Below are 23,432 nucleotides of genomic sequence, written 5' to 3'. Positions count from 1 at the left end.
TTGCGATAAAGTAAAGAGAGTGAGCAATTTGTTTATACCGCCGTGTCGAGGAAGGAGCCAATCAATCACAAGAATGAATACCAATGAAGACCAATCACCTCGGAATCAAATGATGAACACAATGATTTTTTATCGAGGTTCACTTGCTAGCCGGCAAGCTACTCCTCGTTGTGGCGATTCACTCACTTGGAGGTTCACGCGCTAATTGGATTCACACGCCAAACCCTCAATAGGGTGCCGCACAACCAACACAAGATGAGGATCACACAAGCCACGAGCAATCCACTAGAGTACCTTTTGGCTCTCCGCCGGTGAAAGGTCAAGAACCCCTCACAATCACCACGATCGGAGCCGGAGACAATCACCACCCTCCGCTCGATGATCCTCGCTGCTCCAAGCCATCTAGGTGGCGGCAACCACCAAGAGTAACAAATGAATCCCGCAACGAAACACGAACACCAAGTGCCTCTAGATGCAAACACTCAAGCAATGCACTTGGATTCTCTCCCAATCTCACAAAGATATTGAATCTATGATGGAGATGAGTCGGAGGGCTTTGGCTAAGCTCACAAGGTTACTATGTCAATGTAAATGGCCAAGAGAGTGAGCTTGAGCCGGCCATGGGGCTTAAATAGAAGCCCCCACGAAATAGAGCCATTGTACCCCTTCACCGGGCACAACACAGGGTGACCGGACGCTCTGGTCATATTGACTGGACGCTGGACCTCAGCGTCCGGTCACGCTGATGCGTGCCACGTGTCCCCTCTCTTCAAATGTTGATCGCCCGATCTCAACAGTCAAGTGACGACCGGACGCAGCAGCTCAAAGTGACCGGACGCTGAACCCCAGCGTTCCGGTCGTTTCCAGTAAGCATCCAGAGACTACTTTTCACGACCGGACGCATCCGGTCATTGCTCGACCGGACACACCCAGCATCCGGTCACTCGGCGACTCCTCTATCCACTGCCACGTCAGCAGGACCGGACGCACCCTGTCAGCGTCCGGTCACTGAGTGACCCAGCGTCCGGTCAGAGACCGACGCTGCGCGCCCTCTACTGCCACTGGCCGGACGCGCCGGTTCAACCGAGACCAGTGTCCGGTCACTTACAGTGACCTCTGTCTTTTCTGTCTAGGGCGCCGGTGGCACCGTCGGACTGTCCGCACTCTATGGGCAGACACTCCGCCGGTGAAGTTCCTAACCCTTGCTCAAATGTGCCAACCACCAAGTGTATCACCTTGTGCACATGTGTTAGCTATTTTTCACAAACATTTTCAAGGGTGTTAGCACTCCACTAGATCCTAAATACATATGCAATAAGTTAGAGCATCTAGTAGCACTTTGACAACCGCATTCCGATACGAGTTTCACCCCTCTTAATAGTATGGCTATCGAACCTAAATATGATCACACTCTTTAAGTGTCTTGATCACCAAACCAAAATAGCTCCTACTATTTATACCTTTGCCTTGAGCCTTTTATTTTTCTCTTTCTTCTTTTCAAGTCCAAGCCTTGATCATCACCATGGCACCACCATCATCATGTCATGATCTTCATTTGCTTCACCACTTGGAATGTGCTACCTATCTTATGATCACTTGATAAACTAGGTTATCACTTAGGGTTTCATCAATTCACCAAAACCAAACTAGAGCTTTTAGGGAGTAAGATTTTTCATGATGTGGAGGAGAAACAGAGAGGTGAGAGAAAGAGGTCGTTTCGTGAAACATCGCCTCATAAGCTAAATGTAGGACTATGAGACAGCTTTGACACCATTGTATGAGTTGCCATACGACTGGCACCATTCCTTTGTTTGTGGACAAATCATGGAATTATAAGTTCCTATGAGACAACTTACAAGAAAACTCACTGTATGATGTTGTCTATTAAATTGACTCAAAATTAGGTGGCACTGCATGAGATCCTCAATGAGACAACACCAGTGTACTTGCCCTTATGGCCTTTAGCTATACATTTAGAGAAACATGATAGTATAAGGCACTTCTAACTAATATGAACTGACATCACTTACTTTTTTTTAGTACAAATGTATTTATCTCTGATAGCATGCATCTCAGCAGTAGCATCACTCATTGACATGCGCTCTTTGGGCAACTGCGTTGAGCAAAGGATTCCAAGCTGAATGACGGCTGACAAACATTCTCTTGTTCTTGTTATATGCCATGTATCATTGTCATTACTTATTGCTCCATCGTGCAGCCACATGTTTGAATCTGCTATCTCCATAACCTTGTAAGGAAGAGCTGCTTTAGCGTAAAAATGCAAGCTTACCCCATCTCTGAACATATCATCGGTGGGGCTCTTCCTGTGAACATCTCGATCAAAGTGATGCCAAGACTAAACACATCACTGGAAGTTGATACCGCAAGCCCTTCTCCATATTCTGCAATAAATTGCAAAAAATGCAAGCTTAGTTAATTATTTTGAAGCCTTCACATTAATTGTATGAGACACTAAAAGATATAATCCCTAAAATGCTAAAAAATATAAAAAAATCTAGCTATTAATTTAGTCGACTCTAGTCATTGTTATCAATAATATCTATTGATCAATTATGTATTTGAAAAAAATTACGCATAGTTACCTTAAGTAACCCCCTCAATCTACATACGTCTATCATTATAAAAAAACACATAAACATTGTCTAAACTATATATTTATGCCACACACACGTGCGCGCGCGCACACACACACTTTTTTGACCCCAACTCATTACACTTTATTGCATCACATCTACACATGTGTTTACTTGAAATTCTATCATTTGTTAATATTTGAACACAATACTCATGAAGACACTTTTGTCTCTTCACTGTGTTGTTACAGACTTTACTTACTAATACTTTATATATTTTCCATCCTCATTCATAGTTTTCCTCTTTGCATCGTGCCTCCATGTGTGTTTGACATGTGTCTAGGTCAAACCATAGCTTCAACTTTCTGTTTAGGTCATAACCACGGGTTGTAGGAGAGGGTGTGTTACAATATACGTAGCTTGCTGTGGAAGTCTGTATTGGGGTGGTTGGCTATATGGAGTGTGGGAACCGTAAGGGTAATTTTGGTAACTGAATGGCAGCTAGTACAGTTGTATGGTTATAGTGTGGTAGCTATGGATGATGCAGCGAAGGTAGCCCATTGTCCATGGGCGTGTAGTGTTGCCACGATGGTGTACTTTGGGGTCTCCTTGTATGAATTACTAGTTTTGTTTCGGATGCATCTTGTTGTTGTTGCTCTTTGAATTCTTTGACCTTCTCGTACCAGATGCATTGTTTGGTGGTATGTCCTTGCCTGACACCGCAAAAATGACTGTATATTTCGCTAAGCCCTTGTTTAGTTCCACCCCAACTTTCAAAAAGTTGCTACAGTACCTGTTACATCGAATGTTTGCGGTCCGTTTTGTAGGCTTGACCTCTGCTTCCTCAACCTCGACCACCTTGGCCTCCTCTCCCTTGATTTGACGGTTGCCCTGGAGGTTGGGTTCTTTTATCAATGTTGTTGACATTGAACTGGAGTTGGTGGGCTTGTTATTTTTTATTGCTTTGCCCAAATTGTTGCCGTTGAGCTTAATTTTTTCTTCAGAAATCGGCATCTATCTGACAGTACTTTTCCATGACTTTGTATAGCTCTGTGATTGTTTTTGTTGGTTTCCTTACAAAGCGAGAAGAACAAGATTCAGACCTGAAACTACTGACTGCAGCTAGAAACATGGCCTCATCTGAGTAATTGGATGTTTTTGCCTTGAGTTGCACAAATCTTTTTCCAGTAGTCTTGCAAGGGTTCCTTGTCTTGTTGCTTGCACTAAAACAAATCTATTAGGGTTGTGGAAGTGACACTGACACCTTGGAAGTTGTCATCGAGCTTTTGCCTGAAGATGTTCCCAAGATCAGATCGAATTTGGGAAAAGGTTGGCGTACCAATTCTCGCCCATGTTCGTTTGGACTTGTTTGGCTGATAAGCCATGGCTGAAAGTACTGTAGGTTGATTTGGTGTGAGAGAAAAATACTGTTCGTTGGCTGAAAAAGTACGGCTTATAAGCCAAACAAGCTCAAACGAACAGGGACATCTATACGACATCGTGAGCCACTATGACAGAATTTTTTACGAGGGTTGACTCATCACCTTTGGCCACTGCCACGCTCTGTGGTGTACATTGCCATCATACTTTGGTATGTTCTGAGGGTTGTACCCTTGAGGCCATTGTTGGTACGTTGAATGCCTTTGCACAATGGCAACTTCGGGTCATATGATATGCCATTTGTTTCTAGGTCGACAACTGGGGTGACTTCCTATTGTACTAGCCTGGATTTCTTGTAAAGCTTGGCAGTGTCAATTATCGAGAGTTTGCATTTCCTAACCCAGGTTGTAGTATCTTGCGTTTGGGAAAGCTGATTTGGCTGCCTCAGAGGCAGCTGGTTTCATGGTTGTTGGGTTTGTGAGAAAGGTTGATGATATGCAATTAACTCGTCCATGGCTTTGAGAGATTTCTCGATTTCGACTATCTTGGATATGATATCTTTGATTCTTCTTTGCTACTGTGAATTTGCTTGATTTTTCTTCATTTTTTACCTAGCTTTTCATACATGTCTAGCTCCCTGAGTTTTGCTTGTTTGTTGAACTCTTAAATGGCTTCATTTTCTTGCTCTGTGACTGCATCAAGCGTTCTTGATTGCTATGAGTTTGTGTGGTTCAAAGATTGGGCTTGTGCTATTATTTCTTTGTTGACACTACACTCTAGCAACCTTTACTCTATTCTGTTCAAAGGTTCCCATACGAAACCAGTTAGTTTTGTGTCCTCGAGAGTTTTGACCAGTATAGCTTGACCCGAAGCATTAGTGAGTGACTACGGTTTGCTCTTCTTGTGATGTGTCTCGATCTCGTGGGTGTAGCTTTTTCACTGCTTCAGGTGTTATATTGCTTTTAATACCTTCGGGTGCCTTGAGCTCACCATCATTACCCTCATGGCTCTTTAAGTATCATGCGACTCATCCTCTCAGTACCATCGAGCCTCAAGCAAAATAGATTCAAAACACGACCAAAGTATTTAACTCATGGAAAACAGGGAATGGAGGTTGACGGTGAGCTCTATTGTGTTTTTATTATATTGTCTATAATAATGACAAATTTAAGGGAGTTTAGATGCAATGCAAACTTAGGAGTTACTTCATATTATACATAATAATGACACGTGGGTAATTTCGAAGCAAATGTGTTACTCCAAATTATCTTTTATAATAGCAGAGTTCGGTAGATGCAAATTTACGCTTACTTTATGTATTTTTCCATAACGGCAGAATAAAATAAGCTTCAATGGCTGTTATTTGCGATGATGATTAGAGCCTACCAAATTAAAGGACAGCTATTATAATTATCGTGAGATTTTTTAGGATTTACTTTTTTTTTTGCTAGTGCGTCTCGTGAGGATTAACGTGGATGCCTCCAATTAGTTGTGTACCAAAATTAGTCTTGAATTTCTACCATTATGTCTCTTACGCTGTGGACTAGTAGGGATAGATGCTATAATGTAAAACACAAGGGGAATATCATATTTTAGTTACCTGGAGCAATGTATCCAATAGAACCTCTTATTCCAATAGTGCTACCAGAATATGCAAGATATTTGATTGTTGCTTCATCTAGAACTTTAGCAATGCCAAAATCCCTAACACGAGCCTCATGTCCTGATTGAGAAGAATATTGCTTGGCTTGAGATCACAATGGATGATCGGAGGCTTGCAGCCGTTGTGCAGATAATCCAAAGCATCCACAATGTCCGCGGCAATATCCAACCTCTGTGACAAGCTGAGTGTTACTTGTCCATTTTGGCCTTCAAAATTTGAGTGGATCCATCTATCTAAGCTGCCATTAGCCATGAACTCAAACACTATTGCTCTAAAGTCTTGACCGTGGTGGTTGACGCTAGAACAACATGTAATGATCTTTACAAGACATCGGTGTCTCACTCTTCTTAATGCCTCGCATTCAGCCTGGAAGCTTTTGTAGGACCCTGATTGCCGTACATTAAACACCTTAACAGCAACGACAGTGGCTTCATTTTCTAGAGTGCCCCTGTATACTGTACCATATCTTCCTTGTCCAAGCACATTTGATTCTGAAAAACCATCCGTTCCTTTCAGTATATCCTTGTATGGAACTATTGGAAGCTCTCTCTCTATGAATTGAGCTGCTACTTCTTCCTTAGGTGTTGTCTTCAATAATTTTCGGTAAAGCGATCCAGCCCAAACAAGCCCTGAAAGTATGAGTAGGAGAGCTGCTACTGTTGGGATTGCAATCATAAGGGACCTTGTCATGTCTTTGTTTTTTTTGAAGGAACTGGAGGGGCTTGCGCCCCTACAGATAATTTTATTGAAATTAAAAGGACAACAAGTTTACAGAAATTGAAAAGGAAAAAAACCACCACTTCTTAGGGGAGTGGAGCTAGGGAACATCAAAAGAAATAAACAAAATCAACAACAAAGCAGTGTTTAAGCAAAACTTTGTATCCATTGATCAAAAGCCTGAGAGGATCTTGCACTGACTCTATGCGTGAGCAACTTTATCTCCTTTTGGAAAACTCTTCTGCTGGCTGCTAAATCTGGTTGAACATCATAAAAAATGAGAGCATTTCTTGTAGTCCAAATTGCCCAGCAAATCAGGATTACTGCGTGCATGTAAAACTGAGAATGCACTGCATCTCTGAGGAGGTACATGCAATCAGGGAATTCTGAATCAGGAGGAATGCTAACCTCAATGAACTCCCAACATTGCTTTGCAAATTCACATTGCAGAAAGAGACGATGAACTGATTCTTCTATGTTCTGGGAACAGAGTACACAGCTGTATGATTGAAGTGTCATATTTTTTCTTTTTAAAATGTTCCTTGTGCTCAACCTGTCCTTCAACAAAAGCCAAAAGAATACCTTGTGTTTTGGCTGGCAATAGCTTTTCCAGATCCACTGAATGGAAGGGTGATGCTGTGAGTGGCCCATCAAAATCTTGTAAGCTCTTGAAGATGAGAATTTGTTCCCCCAAGAATAGTGCCAGATGTCCTGCTCTGTAATTAACTGTAAGCCTGCTGTTTCTTGTGTTACAAGTTGCAATTGATTGTATGCTGCTTCTGAAATTGGGAGCTGCAGTAATTGAGTCAGGTCATCATGATCCCATGCAGATGCTAGGGAAATGGTTCTGTTTTTGGCAAAGGGAAATAACTCTGGAAATTCAGTTTCTAAGCTCTGTGCTCTCCAATTGTCCTTCCAGAACAGACAGGTTGTACCACTTTTAACCTGAATTTGTGCCATGTCCTTGAAACTCTGAATGTTTTTTATATTATCCCTCCACCAGAATGACCCTTTTTTGACTGAGGTTGGTAATCTTCCATTTGCATAGTGTTTTTCCCAAACTATCTGGACCCAAGGAATTTCAGCTTTATTGAAGAATCTATGCATGTTTTTAAGCAACAAAGCCTTGTTTTGTTCTTCAATGTTTATCACTCCTAGACCCCTGTGGGAGGTATAACCTCAGGTACCTACGGCAAGAGACATGGGCCGCACGGTCAGGGATGGTCCAGCCCACAAGATTCAAGACTTGCGGCGCACGGCACTGCTCGGCGTACACCGCAAGGTATCTTGAAGATAGATCTCATCGGATATTATAGATATTGTAATCCAAATATAATACTTACTATGTAACCGACTAGGATATTTTTCTTGTAACTCTACTCCTCCAGAGTATATAAAGAGGGGCAGGGATTCCTAGTCGGCGGGCCCCATCCCCATACGGATCCTAGGTTTTGCCTAAGGCATCGGATCACACGCAATATCATACGATAGCCAATATAAATCAACAGACCACAAGAGTAGGGTATTACATCGTGCAGACGACCTAAACATGTCTAACTTTTGTGTCTCTGTTGCCTTCTTATTCTTGATTACGTGCACCTCTGCCGATCAATCTACCTTTGTGGGATATCCTTTGAAGGACTGTCGATGATATTCTGTCGATAGTTGGCGCGCCAAGTAGAGAGTGTGCGCGCTGCTCCATGGTGAACTAGATGGATGTCAATATCAACTTGGTACGACGGCAAGCCGGAGACTCGTTGATCTCCGTTGCGGGCCAACGTGCTCGTCCGGTTGTCGTACTGAGTTACTCTCGAAGGCGATCAAGGGCATGACTCATACACGAGGTACATGCAGGTGCTACGCGGCGGCGGCGGACACGTCGCGTCCGACCACTCTGCTTGCGCTGGACCCAAAAATTCTAGGATCGGCCGAGCTCTCTGGTGGTGTCAAATCGATTTGTTCCGTGAGTCGCCAATCCCGTCACTACGATCGTTTACGTACTGATGCATCGGCACCGTGTCCGATCGTGTACGTGCTACGATCACGAGCTAGCTAGCAAGGAGGCCACGAAGGCATGCAGGACATGCAAGGCAAGGTTTTGGGATCACGACATGCATGCAATGCTGGGCGATGTATCCTCCGATCAACAAGAAGCAAATAAGGAAGGCATACGTAGATGGAAACCGACTACACAAAGCTAAGGCACTTGCACGTTGTACGCATTCATCAGGCATATTAATACTACGGCAAGTCTTGGAGCTGTACATCCACGGCACGGCTATCCAAATAGCGAACAAAGGATCAACTGCAGCAACATGCAAGCCCACTACAATATTGGTTGGGCTAGCATGCAAGCGTGCTCTGCAGCACAGTACATCTGTCCACTCGGATACTACATCCACTACTCGACTACAGCATTCGATTACTCGGACTCGACCAACCGGTCAAGGACGAGTTCCAAGTGCTTCTTGGCGTACTAGTCGGCTGACTGGTTTACTTCATCAGCAACATCCCGCTCGTCCGTTAATTAAGCTAACTCACGCTTTAATATTCTTCTAAATATCCTTTAATATTTATATATCGTCATGATATTTCTCCGAGCTGTTTTCTTCATGTTTGTTCTCCAAACAATTTTCTTTCATATATACCATCTTAAAGATGACATATAGCTAAGCCTAAGATAAATCCTCGAACAGTTATGTTGATGCTCGGATGTTCCCAGAGACGGTCCTGTCTTCAGCTTCTCCCTACACGTGCACGAGCGCCTGCCCTCTGCGTTAGGGGTGGTCGGCAGCGGCTCCTTAGCAACGCCCTGCTCTTCCTACACACACATGGGCTCCGCGCTTCGCGTTATGGTTAATAGGCTAGCTAGGGCTGGAGACTCAGCTACACACTAACTGGTCGGACGGTTTATATTAAATATAAACATATCTTCAGAATAAAACTAAGTGTTCACACCAACTGATCGCCGAGCTGCATATACTATTTCATCACTATTGCTGATTCTTCTCCGGAGTTCATATATTTTATTTTTATATCATATACTACTCTATTCTACACATTTGTTTCGTAGGAGGATGGCTCGGTCAACGAGCTTATGCTCAGGGACCGGACAAGATGATCATCGTCTGGGTGGTCGGACCATCTATCGGACAGACTTCACCGTCAACCAACTGGTTGGACTGCTCGGCACTCACTCCTGCTCGGCGTTCACTTCGCCGCTGACCAGTTGGTTGGACTACTCATCGCATGGGCTTCATCGTCAGCTACGCTGGGGGCTCGCCAGCTAAGCTGGGGACTCCACGGTGTTTGGATTGTTCGTCGCTTCATCGTTAGCCACACTGGGGGACTCCTCGGCATTCGGATTCTTTGTGCAAGCATCGCCAGCTAAGCTAGGGACTCCTCGGCATTTAGATTCTTTGTACAAGAGTCGCCAGCTAAGCTGGGGACTCCCTTGGCGGACGGATCTTGCTACATCTCATCGGTGTGCTATCAACTTGCTCCATGCTGTTCGGATCAGGGTGCTGATCTTGGATAGCACGTCTGGGTCTTGATACGCACATGACAAATGACGTCGGCAAGCTTTTAGACTTCTTTTCTTTAACCCTGTTACAAGATTCATTCTTCATCTTCTAGCAGGCTCCGGGACTAAGTGGCTACACTTCACCTGACGGTGAATGTAGTGCTTATTTCTTGATTTACCCTCCTTATTGATGGAGTCTAAGTGGTTACACTTCTCCTAAGGGGAAGAATTTTCAAATTTTATCCTAAGCCCCTTACATTCTTCTGGCAAGCCTTACTTAGCTAAGTCCGAGGTCTCCTAACCATTTAAACTAGTCGGCATTGACTTTCACCGCCCAGGCCACCAGTTAAACTGGTCGGCTTTGATTTTCACCGCTCAGGTCACCAGTTAAACTGGTCGGCTTTGATTTTCACCGTCCAGGTCACCAGTTAAACTGGTCGGCTTCGACTTCCACTGCTCGGATCACCAGTTAAACTGGTCGGCTTCACGTCAAACTGGTCAGACTTGTTCAAGACGGCGCTGCTCAAAGGATGCAAGGCGCTCGGGGACTAGCTGTGGGGGGTATAACCTAGGTACCCACGGCAAAGGACATGGGCCGCACGGTCAGGGACGGTCCAGCCCACAAGATTCAAGACTTGTGGCACACGGCACTGCTCGGCGTACACCGCAAGGCATCTTGAAGATAGATCTGATCGGATATTATAGATATTGTAATCCAAATAGAATACTTACCGTGTAACCAACTAGGACACTTTCCTTGTAACCCTACCTCTCCAGAGTATATAAGGAGGGACAGGGGTCCCCTAGTCGGCAGGCCCCATCCCCATACGGATCCTATGTTTTGCCTAAGGCCTCGGATCACACGCAATATCATATGATAGCCAATACAAACCAACAGACCACAGGAGTAGGTATTACATCGTGCAGACGGCCCGAACTGTCTAACTCTTGTGTCTCTGTTGCCTTCTTATTCTTGATTACGCGCACTTCTGTCGATCAATCTACCTTCGTGGGATACCCCTCGGAGGATTGCCGATGATATTATGTCGACAACCCCCTTCATCTTTGGATGTGCAAATTAATGGCCATGCTGCTTTTGGTTGCCCTTTACCATTGATATCTGACCCCTCCATAGGCAATGCTTCCTATATTTGTCAATCTGTTTCACCACAGTTTTTGGAAGAGCCAGGGTGCACATGTAGAAAGTTGGTAGTGCAGTGAAAACTGCATTGGTCAATTCAAATCTGCCAGCTTGTGAGAGAAAAGGGGACACACTGGCCAGCCTTCTTTCACATTTGTTCACTAGGGTCAAACAATCTTGAACTCTTTGCTTGGTTAGACCCAATGGGAGCCCTAAGTAAGTGAATGGAAAACTTCCTTCGGAGCAACCAAAGGTTCTTGCCAAATGTCATGTCTTTGTTATCCTTTATTGCACTAGAGCTTGGGCATTTTGGTAGACGGAGCTGTGGTACTCCACCGCATAATGCCGTGTTCCGAACAATTGATAGTCCAGTTATATTTCTGAAAACACCGTTTGTTGGTACTTTACCCGGCAAATTGTTGAAGGATAGATCGAGACAGAGCAGTGTTGTTGAATTACTGAAGAGTACCGGTATTACTCCTGATAAATTATTGTGAGCAAGGTACAACTCCTGCAAGTAGGTGATGGTTGCTAGGTTGCTAGGGATGCTGCCATTCAGTTGGTTGTTGGCTAAATTCAATATAGTCAGGCCTGCCATGTTCCTGAAAGTAGCAGGTATGCTTCCTTGGAATGAATTGTCATCCATGGTTAGGATTTCCAGGACTCTGCAGTTTCCAATGGTATCAGGTATCTCACCTGATGGTTTGTTTCCTGATAGGCTGAGCTGCTTGAGATTTACCAAATTACCTACTTCTGAAGGAAGCGGTCCTTCCAGCAAGTTGTAAGACAGAGAAAGAGATATTGTGATTGACGATAGCTCCAGAATTTCGTTCGGAATAACACCAGTAAGCTTGTTACTGGACAGGTCTAAGGCTGAAAGTTTTCTCAAATTTCCAATGCTTGGTGGAATTGACCCCTCCAAGCTGTTGCCACTTGCATTGAGTTCAGATAGCGCAGTGAGGTTCCCGATGGAGGATGGTATGCGTCCTGACAAGTTGTTGGAATACAGATACAGCTGGATCAATTGTGTAAGCTTCCCTATGCTTTCAGGAATGGCCCCAGTGAGTATGTTGTCGTCGAAATCAAGGTTGGAAAGACTTGCCAGATTTCCTATCTCAGATGGGATGACACCAGATATGTAATTGCTGGGAGTCCGTAACCACTGAAGGTTGCTAGTCAGATTAGCCAACGAACTTGGTAGTTTCCCCGCAAACTGGTTGCCGCCAATGCTAAGCATCTGTAACCTGCTGCAGTTCGTCAAAGAATCGATAAATTCCCAGTCTTGCTCGTTGTTCGCCTCGCACATGTTGTAATCCAGAACAAACACCTGAAGATCTTGCAGTCTGCCCAATTCAGATGGAACAGTCCCACTAAAACTATTGAATCCTGCGTAGAGCTTGTGATGCCTGGAGAGATTGGTTATTGACAGTGGAAGAGGTCCGGTAAATTGGTTTCCTCCAATCCCCATCTGTAGCATGCTCGGGAGGCCATTACCCAGGTCGGATGGTAAACGGCCATGCAGCTTGTTTTCCGCCACATAAAAGTAATAAAGAGACGATAGGTTGGACAGCAGGGAAGGCGGAAGCAAACCCGAGAGATTATTAACGGAGAGCTGAAGCACAGCCAGATATGGATTGTTGCCGATGCCTACAGGGATCGATCCCTCCAGATAGTTCATCGACAATGACAGCTTGGTCAACCGGGAAATGTTCCCGAGAGATGGCGGCATGGTTCCGGTGATGCTGCAGTTGAACAGCATCAGAACTGAGAGCGATGGCATGCCTCCAATCTCAGGTGGGATGGTTCCCTGCACCCCCCATGTTGCTGTACATGTACATCTCACGGAGGCTGATGCAGCGGCCGATGTTACTCGGGATGACACTGGTGAGCATGTTCTCACTGAGGTCAATGCGCTGGTAACTTAGGCAGCCTTACTGACTTGCAGGAGTTGTACCTTGCCCACAATAATTTATCAGGATCAATCCCAGAACATTTAGGTAAACGTCGCCCCTCCGCCTTGATCTATCCTTCAACAATTTGCAAGGTGATGTACTGGTAGAAGTTTTTTTTTCAGAAATCTAACTGGGCCATCAATTATTGGTAACAATAAGTTGTGTGGTGGAATACCACAGCTTCGTCTGCCACTGTCCAAGCTCTAGTTCAAGAAAGAACAAGAGAGGCATGCCTAAGTCTCTTAGTATAGCAATCCCAACAACAGGAGCTCTCCTGCTTTTACTATTTCTTGTTTGGGCTGGATTTCATTACAGAAAGTGCAAGACAGCAGTGAAGAAAGAACTACCACCACAATTCACGGAGAGAGAGAGAGAGAGCTTCCAATAGTTCCGTACAATGATATACTAAAAGGAACAAATCGATTTTCAAAAGCAAATGTGCTTGGGAAGGAAGATGTGGTACAGTCTAAAAGGGCATTCTAGAAAATCAACGGTGCAGGGGCATCCAGGGTACGTGTAGGGCGATTAGGGGTGTTAGTTTAGGTTTTTGGGGTGCGTCAAGGGTTTACGCGGGCTCTGCCCTATTCGTTTCGCTGAAATTTGGCTTATCTTGATGCTTATGCTGATTTATTGTGAGAGGAAAACACTGTTCGTTCGCTGAAAAGTACTGTTGAAGTAGTGCTGCAGAACAGGGCGAAAAGCGGCAAGGAGGGCAGTTGGCGGCGACATCATCACGGCGGGGGCCACGGCTGGCGCGTCATCGCCTCCTGTTGGCGTTGGCATGCCCTCGCCCTGGATCGTTGATGTGGCGTCCATAGAGGAGGGGCGCGAGGCAGGCTCGGTTGGTGAACAACGTAGATAGGCACGGGGCTTCGGATCCTCACCGGCGGGTGTGCACGCGAAGGGAAAAGTGGAGGAAGGAGAAAGGTGGGGGATCACAGGTGGGGCCATTGTAACACCGTAGATGTTAAGCATGCATTTGGCATTGGCATTGCATGAGCACAAGTATCATTGATCATTCATGAGCATGAGCATATCAAATTTTATCTCTATGATTGCTTATATCACATGTGTTTGTTACTAAATGCTTTACATATGCTAGGATTTACATGTGACCAATGTATAAAATGTTTGTGGGACCTTAGGAGTACCTTAAACATGTTTAGAATGTCACATGGAACAACTTTGGTATTCATGACTTGACCCATTTGACCTCTAAGTCATGGTTATAGTGTAGGCTTTCATTTTCAAGTTGTATGATTGACCTAAGTTAAACTATACTCTAGAGACTTTACATGGTAGTGCACCCTTAAGAAAAGTTGTAGTACTTGACTAGGGTAATAACTTTTATTTTTGGGTCAAGACCTAATTCGGTGCATAGCATGCTCAAAAATAGTCCACAAGTAGCAATAGAATTACTGTTTTTGACTTTGAAATTTTTCTAAGTCTGGGATCGCATTACAGTTTCAAGTGCTGCACTTTGGGATGATATAACTCATGAACCATTAGGATTTAGGCCAAAGTCCTTTTAGCAATATTGTAGATCATATGTAGCTCTACAAATTTTGTTAATAGAGCTTTTTTTAATAACGAACAGATTTGAAGTTAGATGATCGCTAAGTTGCTTCATCAGGGCGCTGTCATCGCTCTGATGGCTGCGTCCACGCATGCTTCGGTGGCCGACCGGCCACAGGCCATGCGCTGCCAGCGTGGTGGACAGTACATCGGCGTTGGCCTAGCCAGTCGGGCCGCAACGTGGTGAAGAGTGAGGCGACGCCGTGCTCAATCCATTCCTCGCTCTCACTCGCCTTCCTCTCGCCAACCAAGCAGCAGCGCCATCGTCGCCATCGCCGCCGTGAGTTTCGCTGCACTCTCTCGCTGCCATTGCCGCACCATTTTCCAAATCAATCGTGCCAATAGCTCCGCCTTATTCTACGCTTCAACCTCCACCCCTTTGCCAAGCACTTCGAGTCTAGGTAGGGGCGCATTTTGCCCTTTCGGCCACCGGTGTTCTCGTCGGAGCGTCGCTGAGCTCCATGCTCGCCGTGGCCAGCCACAATCCGAGCACCTTCGCTCTCTCTGCCTCATTTTGTCTTCATCGTAGGTCCTAGCATCTTAATCTATTATCCAGTTTGACGCTACCACTTGGTTGCGTCGGAATGCATCGCCGTTTTGCGCGCGGCCGCCATGGCCGCCGTGGCACTCGAGCTCGCCGTTGCCGAGCTGGTCCATCATCTCCCTCCTCTCTCACATATCTTAGGTTGAGTGACCCTAGACCTTGTGTATGGCATGACAGAGACCTTCGTTTCGTCTCCATCTAGCCAGAACGGTGGGAGCACCACCGTGCTCCGTGCGCCGCCGCCGTGGCATACACGCGGTCAGAGCTCACCGCCGCCTCACCGGAGCCCTAACCACCATAGATAGCTTTGTTAGGATTCCACGTAGCCATAGCACACCTCACTGGAGCACGCGATGGATGGAGAACGCCTGGCGTACCACCGCGCTACCTCCGTCATCCGCCATTGTCGCTGGCGAGCTATCTCTGGTGAACCCTAGGTCACGTAGTCACCACCTATCGATGCGGCTTGATGAGAGGAACACATTGGTGTCACAGTCATCGTCGGTGATCTCGCCGCCGGTGAGATACGCTAGCTGGAGCACCTCCTCTGCTCTGGAGTCGCTAACGTGTGGGTCCTACTGACCAGCGGGCCTCATCTATCAGTCTGTGTATTATTTGATTTTCTGATTTATTTTCACAGATTTGAATACATATTTCAAAAATTTATATCTCAAGCTAAGGGTGTCTAATTTGGTGAACCAAATTTTGTTGGGTTCCTCATGAAATGTAGTATTTGATAAAAATATGAAATACACTATTTCTGATATTTTTCTAGGAGAATTAAATGGAGCTAAATAAGTGCTTTTAAATTAGTTTGCAATCTTGTAAAATACATAACTTGAGCTAGGGAAGTGATAAAATTGTGATTCCAATTTTTGCTGATCTTGTGTTGACATGCTCTAGCTAGGGAAAATACTAAACTTGCAGTAAACTTGATTGGAGTAAGGTCTTTCTATTTATCTTTTAATAAATGGTAGTTTTCTAAGGAAATTCATAAGGATAAAAATAAGTAACATATTGCCATGCAAATTTTTGTGAATTGTTAATGGGTTTTAGGGAAGCTAAGAAAAATATGAAATCTGTTGCTTGACACATTTTCAATAGGCTAAACTATTTTTGCTAAAATAAACCTAAGCAACTTGTCATTTTTGTATAGAGGGCTATACTTATCCAATTAGCATGAAATTTGCACAGTAGACTTTTGGGGGTCATATGTATGCTACTGTAATTTTCTCTAATTTATGGAGCACTAGAAAATATTTATCTCATAAATCACCTTATTATATAAAGAAATTAATAAATGTATCTAAATACATTAGTTTGGCATAAACATAATGTTTTCTGTAGTCCTTGTGATGCATATGATCTGCTGATAATGGTAGTTGTGCTTGAAGTTGATTGGTTATAAGCAGCTACTTAATTATTGCTTTATAATTCGCTCGATGGCTGTAGGAGTAGTTTCTGTTGTATTGATAAATTCATGATGATAATTACATTTCCTGTGAAACTTGTTATTAACAAAGTTGTAGATAACTTACTTATATTACTTGTGTCAAATTTTCATGATAATAGACTAAATGGTTTGGGAGTTATAGCTGTTAGAAGTCTGCTGTTAGAATTTGCTTGTCTACTGGATAGATCTGGATGATTGAATTGTTTAAGCCTAGATAGATATTAAATCATCTTGTGATGACTAAATGAAAGTTGTAGGAAATTTTATGAGATTTCTAGAAAGTCCTAGATCACAAGCAATTGAGTTGAGTAAAACTCTAGTTATGATCTAAACTTGTAGCTAGCTGTGTTGTGGTCCAGAAATGGACTTAGTGTGGATTCTTAAAATTCTAGAGAAGAGATATGCACCTACTCAGTAAATAAGAATTCAACTTGGTTATCATCTAAGTAACTTGATATAATCATCAGCATAGAATCATTCACTGTTCTCATGTCATATCATTCACAATCCTTCTTATGCATCCATGATACTTACTTTATGCATATGCATGCAATAGGTGCAGCGGAAGAAATCACGTTGGTGGAACTCGAAGCCGATCCACAAGAGGAGAACCAGGAAGCTCAGCACCAAGAAGCTCTAGGTGAAGGCGAGCCTGAAGTTGATCATCTCCTAGAGTGCCCTGACCACCAGCCGAGCCATGTTGTGAAAGGCAAGCCCCGGAGCATTCTAAGTCTCCCTGTTTTACAAAATATTACTTGAGTCCTTTTTTATGTTAATGCATTAAGTACTAGGAGTTGATTGGAACCACTTGCTAAATATATTTTCTTGTCCAGAAATATCTATCTTGAATCCTATGTAGGTCCATGATCGACCTATATGCTTAGCCATGCTTAGACCGGTAGAAGTCGAGTGATTCCCTGTCACCTACGAGCTATAGATGGTGACTTGATCATAGTTGGCTATATTGTGCTATCGTGGAACATAACCTGGTGATGTTGAACAATTGGAGACCGGGTGGAATCTTATATGTTAGGTGTGGTGACTTATAGTGATTCCGTCTGTGTTGTTTAAGGACCGGCTGTTGGAGGCCCTCTTGTCATGTTGAACGCATGCCTCTCACATAGTTGGTCGGATAAGTCATTCCGACCATGAAGCTGAGTAGCTTAGCTCAGGCCGGGGACATGAGCAGTTAAAGTGTGCACCCTGGAGGTAGTAAGGATGTGCGGAGAGCAAATGATGTGAGTCTAAGGGTGGGTTTGAGTCCTGAGCTTCCTGGCAGATTGGTAGTATCTTTGAGGGTATGGCGCTGGTCTTACCCATGATTTGGACCTGAGTTGTACCAAAGGTGACCCGATGCGACCCTGACAGGGGGAGTATGGGTGTGTGTTAGGAATAATTCCCTAGCTGGGTAGGAATCGATTCGAATCGCCGTCTCTCTCGGATAGTGAGAACTTGACATGAGCCCCCTTCATCGTAGTAATTGATGAAAGTAATGGTTATGTGGATTATGGAAATGCTCAACTTGATATGGTTACTATTGTGATGATTTAATGGTACACAACATGTTTGGCATAGGATAGATGCTAATCTAGAATGGAACAGGAATAATAAACTTGTTATTTCAAAGTTAAAAGATACTAGATAAATATTGGCTTGTAGGCAAAGGATGTCAACCAGCTCCACTTATAAGCCTTGCATGATCCTTGGTGTCTCTTATTTTTGGTTTATGATAGGGTAAGTCTAGCTGAGTATCTTCTCATACTCAGGGTTTATTTCCCTATTGTTGTAGATAACATGATGTACCACGGCTACTGTAAGCACTACTTTGCTCATGTAGTGGATAAGGAATAAGACCATGGTCATGTTCATTCTATATATCATCTCACCCTTGTGCTTTTGGTTGGAGATGACTGTGAAAACTGGCTATGTATCTAAACTACTGTTGATGTCATTCAGAACTATGTTGCTTCCGCTACTGTTAAACTATTGTTGTAACAACTATGATGGAACTCCGATGTATGACAAACTATTTGTGAACTTGTTGTAACATGTGACTTGTATGTTGAATCATGTACGATCTTGGCTTGTATGTTGGTTGATTCGAGATCCTTCGTGATACTCGATGGACTACCAGATTTATATGGGCTCAAGTGTGATGGTTTGACTGCCTCGGTGGTGGCCATCGTACTTGTGCTCTTATAAATTGGACGGTTCTATTACAACTGACTTTGGAGCAAGTTTCAACACTAAACTTGTCACATGTGTAATTAAAACAAAGGTTTTTGTTTTATAAACTTAATTTCTACAACTGTAGTAATAAGTTTATAGTGTTGAAGATTGAACTTAAAACTATAGTGTGCCAGTGGTCATCTCCTTTATGCCTAGTTAAGGACTATTAGGTGGCTATTTAAGTACTAACACTAGGTTTTTTTACTTTCGTCGTCCATACGGCGTGCTATTGTATGGGTGCCACTCACTTGAGTGGTAATGTATGGATCAAATGCCTCTACGCCAGGTAAGAAGGTAAGTTGATGAGTGGCATGACCGCAAGAAGTGAGCGTGCGGTCGGGGAGAGCTAGCTGTGATACGGTTGTATATGCATGCTTGCATGTGTGTATGGTGCGTATTTAATTGTGGGTAGTGTAATTGATCATCGGGTAGCTTTGATACAGAAGTATATATATGGGACATATATATGGAAGTATTTAGTTTACTACTTTCATATATATCTTGCTATCCTTGATATTCAACTTAGAGCCTAGATTTACCTTTCTGTACATATAACTGTTGGGTTGGGCTGAAATGAATCTTCTGCAAGGTACACTAACAACGAAACGTGTAGCTCATTTAGTTACGATTATATTGAGAGAACGTATATATGCCACCACGTATGTCATTAGGATTTATTTCTCTAAGTTTGTGAGGACGTACGAAATGAGCATACATCATGATACATCATTCATTCATGTCATTGCATTGTTCCTCCCCCTTGCAAGATCTTATTGTTAAGTAACTCTTTTCTATAATCGTGTGTCTCACTAAATTGTAACATTTGCTACAGATGGCAGCCCCAGGAGCCCCTATTGCAAGCGACACCTTTTTGGCACTGTTTGGGACTCCCACTTTACTGTGGAGGGTACTGCACTCTGTCGGGTATGCTGAACCGCCTCGCTATTTTTGGAGCAAAGTGGTAACTGAGGGACAATGGTGGTACGACAGTGTGGGTTACTAGTCGCCACCCATGTGGACAACCCTCAGTGGCAAGGATGGAGTATCGAGTTAGATGGACAGACCCCTTGGGAGGGTGCCCAAGTGGCCACTTTTGAAGTTCTCAATGAAATCTATCAGGAATTCGGTGATGAGCTTGTCAATGGGCCCGTTGGATCTTTCCCTCGAGTGGATGCAGTCACAGACCGCTTGGACCTCAGCCAGGCAGTAATGCTTTAGGTAATAGATCGGGATGAAAGAGCAGGAAAGTAGTAATGCTACCATGAGTGCCATGTATGCAGTTATGAGGATGTTTTACTCTCGCCAGGATAGTTACATCAGTTGTATGCAAGAGCTCCAAAGAGCACAGGCTGCACAGCGTAGGATGCGAGGAATGTGCGCAGGCATCAAAGGGCAAGTTAGAGCAGCTCAAAATGAGATAGGTAATTATATGATAGCCTTGGAAGCTCGTCGGGGGCAGTTTGTCCAATGCTGTTGCCGAAAGAGATGCAGCTAGGGCTAAGTTACAGGACGTCCTTGCTGAGAGGGACGAGGTCATTCGCCTTGCTGAGAATAGGGAGGCAGCTAGGATCTAGACCTATGTTCTAGATTTCTAGGCAGGCAATGGAGTTTGATCATAGAGAGCAGGAACTCATATGCCAGATTGAGGACCTTCAGCTAGATGTTCATCGTCTCAATAACATGGTGAACCCAATTCTTCCTCCAGCTCTAGCGGTGGAAGAAGATCCCAATGTGTTGATTGTTGAGGACGATGGCATGGAGGTGGACGCCGAGGATGAGCCTAAAGAGGAGGAGATTGAGCCTTTTGAGGACGACCATGATGATGGTGTGTCCGACATCGATAACGACCACCCTGAGGCGTAGCTTAGCTATAATATCTTAGCTAGATGCATTAGCTCTTTATCTTCGATCCTTGTGTATTGAACTCGTAATGTAGGTTTTGATTTCATGATGTATCCCTTTTGATGTTATTGGAACCGTGCATGTAATACGTGTGGTGATTGAACTTTTTAATGAATTCCCAGTTGTTATTGGCAAGAAAAATTGGGCATGTATGGAACGCGTTGTGAGTACGACAAGTGGTTCTACTAGTGATGTTATGTTGTAGAAATGAATTTGTGCCTCTGTGTTATTGTATGAATTTAAGATTCTCTCCAGTAATTACAGTGGGACATGATTATACAATTCTTCTACAATCTCTTGGCATCATCCAATAATCATTGGTTGTTGCAATTTTGCAGATGACTCGCACTCATGGAGGGGCCGGTACCAGTTGTGAGGGTGATGATGATCTCCCACCACCACCATCCCCATGCCAGTGGAAATGATGGCCTAGCTCCTAGAGACCCAATGGTCTATGGGGGAAGTACTACACGGGCTTGTGTAGAACGCCGATCGTGGATGGGGATGGGACCAACACCAGGGACCTAAACCAAATCAGTACAGTGAATTCAAGGACTTTTTGGACACTAAACCTCCTATCTTTAAGGAGGTAGAGGAGCCATTGCAAGCCGATGAATGGCTCAATACCATTGAGCAGAAGTTTTGTCTCTTGAGAGTTACAGAGCATATGAAGGCTAAATATGCCTCACATCAGTTGCATGGATCTAGCAGGCATTTGGTGTACTCATTACCTGTCTACCCTCCCCGCTAATACTTAGGTTACATGGAATGAGTTCAAGGCTGCTTTTAGGGGGCATCATATTACCCTAGGTCTTATGAGTATGAAACATACAGAGTTTATGAGGCTTACTCAGGGCACCAAAAGTCTCACTGAGTACTTGCATGCCTTCAATAACCTCTCTAGGTATGCGCCTGAGTTTGTGAATACCTGATGCTAAGAAGATTGCAATCTTCAAGAGAGGACTAGGTCCAAAGTTGATGAAGACTCTAGCAAATAACAAGAGTGAGACCTACAACGAATTCGTGAGTGATGCGCTCACACAAGAGAATCATAATAATATTTATGCTGCATCCAAGAGCCACAAGAGGGCCTTTGAAGCCAGTGCATCTCAGCAAAGAGCTCCAGTGGTGGCAAGAACCCAATACCACCCACCTGCTCCAAACTACCAGCCACCTCAGAAGAAGGCCCAGCCAAGCCAAGCAAATAAAGGGTATCGTCGGGCATACTCTATTGCTCTATCACCTAAGGGTGATGTAGGACAAGGCAACTCGAAGGCACCAGCCTAACAATCAACCATGTTTCAATTGCAACAAGACTGGTCATTAGGCGAGGGAGTGCCCTTACCCCAAGAAGAACAATATGAAGCCAGTAGCTACAAATGCACACCTCGGGGATATGTGCATTACACCACCATGGAAGAGATTCCCTCTAGCGAGGTTGTCACAGCTGGTATGTTTCTTGTGAACCATAACCCTATAGTTGTTCTATTTGATTCTAGGGGCTTCACATTCATTCATGAGTCCAACATTTGCATCCAAGTATGATCAGAAAATATTTGTAGTAGACAAAGGTGGTTATTGTATAATTGTAGCCGAGAATAACATTTCTACCAATCAGATAGTTAAAGATGTACTTATCCAAATAAGTGAACGAGAGTATACTACAAATTTAGTGATATTACCGAGATTGGGTATAGATGTGATCTTGGGTATGAATTGGATGAAGAACCATGGTGTCCTCATCGATACATCGACTAGAACCATTATGTTGAGAGACCCCAGGAATAACGATGCTTTTCTAGTACCCCTTTCTAGGGAGTTTGATCTCCAAAATGTGGCCAATGCTATCTAGCCTATGGTCCCTTGCTGATATTCCTATAGTATGTGAATTTTTGGATGTCTTTCTAGATGAATTGCTCAGGGTTACCACCCAACAGGGATATAGAGTTCAAGATTGAGTTAATACCAGGTACAACACTCATCTCCCGAAGACCTTATAGAATGCCGCCAAATGAGTTAGAAGAATTAAAGATCCAATTGCAAGAGCTCTTAAAAAAGGGTCTCATTCGCCCTAGTTCGTCACCATGGGGTTGTCCAACCATATTTGTGAAAAAGAAGGACAAGTCTTTGCGGATGTGTGTGGACTATCGACCACTCAATGCTGTTACTATCAAGAACAAATATCCTTTGCCTCGCATTGATATCTTATTTGATCAATTGGCAAAAGCAAAAGTGTTCTCTAAGATTGATTTGAGATTAGGTTATCACTAAATCAAGATTAGGCCTGAGGACATACCTAAGATAGCTTTTTCCACTAGGTATGGCCTTTATGAGTATTTAGTCATGTCCTTTGGGTTGACCAATGCTCCTGCCTATTTCATGTATTTAATGAACTCGGTATTCATTCCCAAGCTTGATAAGTTTGTGGTCATGTTTATCGATGATATCCTGATCTATTTCGAGAAGGTAGAAGATCACGCAGAGCACTTGAGAGTGGTGTTGTCTAGGCTGAGAGAGCATAAGTTATATGCTAAATTTAGTAAATGTGAATTCTAGGTTGAGGAAAGTACCTTTCCTAGGCCATGTTTTATCTGAAGATGGAATCTCGGTGGACCCATCCAAGGTGCAGGAGGTTCTTGATTGGAAAGCCCCAACCTTCGTTCATGAGGTTCAGGAGTTTCCTTGGTTTAGCAGGATATTACCATAGGTTTATTCTAGATTTCTCCAAAATTGCCAAGCCCATGACTAGGTTGCTTCAG

At 43.8% G+C, this 23,432-nt stretch overlaps 1 pseudogene; it reads right to left on the bottom strand.

Moving 5' to 3' along the window:
• Positions 1–2,026: 2,026 nt before the first annotated feature.
• Positions 2,027–13,921, bottom strand: LOC136543785 (probable LRR receptor-like serine/threonine-protein kinase At3g47570; annotated as a pseudogene).
• Positions 13,922–23,432: the final 9,511 nt, after the last annotated feature.

The sequence above is a fragment of the Miscanthus floridulus genome, chromosome 3 (genome assembly GCF_019320115.1).
Source record: "Miscanthus floridulus cultivar M001 chromosome 3, ASM1932011v1, whole genome shotgun sequence".
Classification (NCBI taxonomy): Eukaryota; Viridiplantae; Streptophyta; class Magnoliopsida; order Poales; family Poaceae; genus Miscanthus; species Miscanthus floridulus.
This window is presented reverse-complemented; position numbering and strand designations above follow the sequence as displayed.